Here is a 5,137-nt window from a genome sequence, read left to right as displayed (position 1 = left end):
TAGCCAGGGCACATCCTTCTTACTTCTTTCTGGTCTTTTTGGTCTTCACTCACACACTCATTTTGGTCTTTTGTCTGCTCAGCCCCTTTTCACAGACAGCGTGTTGCAAGCTTTGCACAGTTACAAAAATGCTTTTTCACTGAAGGAAAAAAAAACCCAAGGAAAATCTTGTAAATGTTAAGATAGCAAGACCACAGGGTTACCCACAGGTATTAAACCCAATGGTTCCTTGAGTCCAATCCCTAAATAAGTAGTTTACCCTTTACAGCCATTCTATGAGCAATCTTCCTGTCGCCATACAACTGTGCCCAGACGGAATATCCTTACAGGATTCACACTAGTCTGCCATACCCCTCTACTGCCTGGAATCCCCTGCTCTGCTATGCTTCTTTAGCAGCATGGTAATAGTATATTAGTCAGCTGTTGTATAAATGAGGCTGGAAGGTCAGGAAAAAAAATTTATCCTCATTTTCCTTGTTGTTCTCATGGAAATCTCATAATATGTGGCTGGGTTTATTTTTAAGCCACACACAAACATCCTCCCACTAATCCTGGCACGGGGTATTGGAAACACATTTGTTTAGCTGACAAGGCACAAATAGATGAACACCTCTTCCCTTTAGCCATGGAAGTGTTTGTATGTGCTTCATTAGCTCGGAATGCCATTCGACAAAGTTTGTATCAGCACTTTGGAACATGGAGGCCAAACAATAGTCCAGCATACTGGGAAATAGCCAGGAATACATTTCACAAGCTACACTTGACTAATCACTTTCCAAGTACATGAAGCATGATCACATTAAACCGCTGTACCTTTGTAAGGAAAATCACAGAGGCTTGTGCCGGAGAGCGTCGGATGTTGCAATTAGCCCTGAAGTGCCATGTTTTCTTTCCTCTGTGAAAATGTTACAGGGGAGATTGATTGGTTGCACTGCATGGCAGCCTGTGTCCATGGTGTCCAGCTGACCTTGTGGCACTGCTCCGATCCTTCCTCAGCCAGCCTCTGGGGGAGCTCAGTGCACAGTCTGCACCATTGATTTTTTACCTTTTTCCACCGAAAACCCCTCTGAAATAAATTGTAATTGTGTCATTCGAGGAGCTGTAGTCCTCCCTTGGTTATCTAAGCCTGCTGCTCGCTACATTTGCCTTCGCCATCGATTTAGTCACACAATAATCTCCGTCCCCCGTTCCTTCTCCGTCACAGTTCTGTCCTTCCTGCCACCTTTGCTGCTCCAGCGGTGCTTGGCTGGAATGATGTAAGGGCACAGTGCTGGCACTGACCTCATTTGACTGGGAATCCGTATTGTCACCGAAGCGCGTTTCGCTCTGTTTGTGAAAATGAGTCTGTACTCGTCGGCCTGCAACCCACAGTCCTGCTAACCACATCTCCACTCTTCTTCCCGGCCACGTGTTTGTAATTGGCTCAGTGGCAGCGGGGGCAGGTCAGGAGGTCGTGCTTGCAACGTGACGGCTGAGCCGTGCCACTGTGGGACCGCCCCGCCTAGGATGTCACCTCCCTGCGTTTCCAGACTAGCTCCATCTGCCTTGCGGACATTTTTCATTCTTCCCACCTCTGTCATGTCTTCCTCCTAACTTTCGTTCGTCGGCTCACGTCGGAAGCACGCTGTGAATTGCCACGGCTTCGGCGATCCATCGTGTGAAGAACTAGGAATTCTCCTCATCTTCCTCCTTCTCTCCTCTTATCTACATGCTGTAAATTCTCCGATGGCGGCAACGCGATCGGGACGATTTGCATCATTTTTTTAATTACTTACATTTTTCCCGTGCCCTGGATGGAAAATAAAATAACGCATGTAATTGCATAGTTGCACCCTCCATTTTATCTCTGGCCTCTCTCCGAACAGACGAAAGAGCTCCCCTGATTGACGGACACGGAATTTGAAAGCAATCCACAGATAAGGACTAGCTGTGTATCTGCCTAATGCAAACATGCTGGTGGTTTAATAAGCCGCGGATATCTCCTCCTCATCACAGCGCTCTCCGAGCTGAATTTCCCACCTAGCAGTAGAGTAGGTAAATGGAGGAGAGCGAAGTGAAACAGGTTCAACAGCTCTGGAGGTATGCTGGGATGTAATTGGAGTGCTCGATGTGTGCCCTGCACTGAAATCCTCTTGAGTTTGAAAAAAACTTTATGAAACCAAAACTTGGCTGTGTCCAACCAATAAGATCTGTTTTGCTTTTTTTTGTCCTTTTACACTTTTCTGACCCTACAGCGATGAGATGGATTTGGCTGGGTCTGTTTTAGTCTATCCATTTATGTCAAAATGTTGTGTGTGTATATATATATATATATATATATATATATATATATATATATATATATATATATATATATATACACACACAACATTTTGACATAAATGGATATATATATATATATATCTCACAGCAGTATTGATTGTGATCAGTGTAACAGCTTGACTATTCCAGGCCCAGAGGAATGGTCAATCTGAAAGCATTGCAGAGGGTGTGGTTTTTTACTGCATATGTGTTAGATGCTGGGGAGGAGTTAGTTCAGAGACGACAGAAACGTCTTATGGACCGTTTGATCGAAGACAGGATCAAAAGTTTTGGAAAAAGCCATCTGCTTCTGCCAAAGTCCTGTGATGTTTGGCACTGAGGAGTTCCCTCAAAAGAGGTAGCACACCTGCACCGGGATGGTCCACCTGGGTCCTGCCTGCAGAACTGCAGTCGTCAGAGTCTAATTAAACAGTTTAATCTACACCTGAGTCTCAACAGCTTGTGCCTTCCATCAAAATGTTTCAGCCCCTTGAATATAAATGGGGTTTTTAACTCACGCTCAACACAAATATATCGCTTTGGGTGTTATCTTCATGCTGTGCTAGATATCAATTAGGTGAACCAGGCATGTAATTGATTTTCACCGTTAACTTTGCATTGGTAACCTTTGACGCTGCGCCACTGGCGGAGCTCTAACCTGGTTGGTTTTCAGGCCCACTTTGTCTTGACTCACATTCACAAGTGCACTTGTACATTTGCAATTCTGAGTGTAACATTTCTGCCTTTGATCGGAGGCGCTCCGTGGGGTTGGAGGCGTGGGAAGGCCAGTGGGTGTACTCCTCTTGCCTGGTCAAAGCTTTAGTCATCGCGGAGGTGGCTGGCCAGACCGCGCAGCCTCTAGCTGCATACAGCCTGGTTACACGGGGATGAAGTCCCAGGCTGAGAGACAGGTGCCTGAGGCAGGGTGGCTGGCAGATAGCAGGCCAGACTGGGTTCCCTCCACCCAGCCTGGATGCAGCTTACACTAGCCAGCAACATTTACAGTATATGCCACTGCTGGGTTCTACCCCGCTGAGTGTGCTTTTCAAAGAGCTGTCAGGAAATGTAGAATCATTGTTGTGCTTGTTGTTTTGTTTTCTTGTTTTCTTTGTATCGAACACGGCAGGACGTGCGGGATTACAGCAAAGCTTGCCACAGCACTAGCAACAAACCACTTGTCACACTGGAGCATGGGGTCCGGAGCAAGGTCACCCCAGAGGGTAAAGTTCAAACTGTGCTGGGCGTGTGCGCCCCGGTGAACGTGGCGTTCCAGCTTGGTTTTACCGTCTTGTTTCAGCCTTCTGGAAGCCGTTTATCACATCCATTTCCTCTTCACGCAACTCTAAAATGCAGAAAATTCAATTCCTCACGAGTTCACACAGCGGCGGTTCCAGACACGATCTGCCATGGCACGGGCGGAAGGATGCAATGATATGTGCTCACTCGCACGCTCGCCTCCCCTGATAAATGTGACAGTCTCTCACTGCCTTATCTGATGAAAGCACAAATCTGTGAGGGAAGCGTGATGAGACACATATAAACATAAACAAATTGTATCTGGGCGGGGTCAATAAAAACCAACGCTTCTTTATTAAGTCGCACACATGCCTGGCATGGGAGCTGTGAAATGGTGAATCAAAACCTGGTGTAGGTGCGTACGGACGAGAAAAGATGGAGGAGATAAATACGCTTCTTTCCCATTCGTTCTCTGTTTCTGCCTTAATTTGCTGTCATTATAACCTATTGGGTCTTCGCTCTTGGCAATAAAGAGAGAAAGAAGGGAGACAATTTCACTGTCAGCCGCCGGCACAATAATTTGATTTGTGTCTGTGGCGGGCCGGAGTGTGCACACTGACTCAGTCTTGCCATGTGCTTCAAGGTTACTGAGGGAGGACTGCTTCATCTCCTGCAGAGTGCAGAGTAGCTTCCAGTTCACTCTCCCCACGTCAGCCCCTCGCACAAAATGCACTTAGCTTTGCATCCCTACCGAGGCTTATCCCACGCCGCATTATTACAGTGCTATTGCACCATATCAACCTTCCACATCCGGCCCAGGGCATCCTGGGCTGCACCATGAACCCAGCACTTTGAAATATACCGTTTTTCATTGGGTGCAGTCATATGCTGTGATGATACCTAAAATGTGGATAATATGATGGTAACTAGAATGTTATTGTCCCAGTGTGGGAATTCTAGAAGTTTGAAAATATACTACTGATATACTGTGATATCTTTTTTCTTTGTTTAATTTAATTTTTTATTATAAGGTAAAGGTAAAATCCTTATCTTTTTCACAGCTTGACTTTATAAAGTTATAAGGTATTATATTTTTTTAATTAGTAAAGCTATTTTTTTTCCTGCATTTCATTAATAGTAAAACATGTAAATACTACTGGAAGGGATACAATCCAAAAAGAAATGGATGAGTAAACTGCACGCTTGTGTATATGTTTATGGGTGGGAGGTTTCTGACTTAATAACTGGCCTTATACTGCATTTTTATTTGCCTTTAGAATAGCTACTCTGCATACAAAGTATCACGGTAGGAAATGTATAAGCATATCATACTGAAATCACAGTGATCACTAATGCAGTCAGGAAGTCTCAACCCAGGGCGGATGAGCTGGTCGGCATGTCGGGGGCTGTCCAGTCTGGGCACTGCTGTGAAGCACATCGATCGTTATCAGAGCTTTCCTCTGAGACATCTCACTGATGCCACTAGACTGACACACAGCATTCATGCTGGAGGCTCAACGGCCACGCAAAATGTCAAGGTGTGGGAGAAACTGACGCATGCACAATGCTACAAAGGCACACATGCATGGAAATCACCTCC

The 5,137-nt window shown here is 45.5% G+C and overlaps 1 long non-coding RNA gene across 1 annotated transcript in view; it reads right to left on the bottom strand.

Moving 5' to 3' along the window:
• The window catches only part of LOC145651271 (uncharacterized), a 2,687-nt gene extending 1,656 nt beyond the window's left edge, over positions 1-1,031 (bottom strand). Inside the window, exon 1 of the long non-coding RNA XR_014117113.1 lies at positions 814-1,031. This is a non-coding gene — a long non-coding RNA (uncharacterized LOC145651271). The remainder of the gene's footprint in view (positions 1-813) is intronic.
• Between the last annotated feature and the right edge of the window lie 4,106 nt (positions 1,032-5,137).

This window comes from Electrophorus electricus, chromosome 15, assembly GCF_041902795.1.
Source record: "Electrophorus electricus isolate QZ-2024a chromosome 15, ASM4190279v1, whole genome shotgun sequence".
Lineage (NCBI taxonomy): Eukaryota > Metazoa > Chordata > Actinopteri > Gymnotiformes > Gymnotidae > Electrophorus > Electrophorus electricus.
Note: the sequence above shows the minus strand (reverse complement) of the source record. Positions and strands in the feature narration are given on the sequence as shown.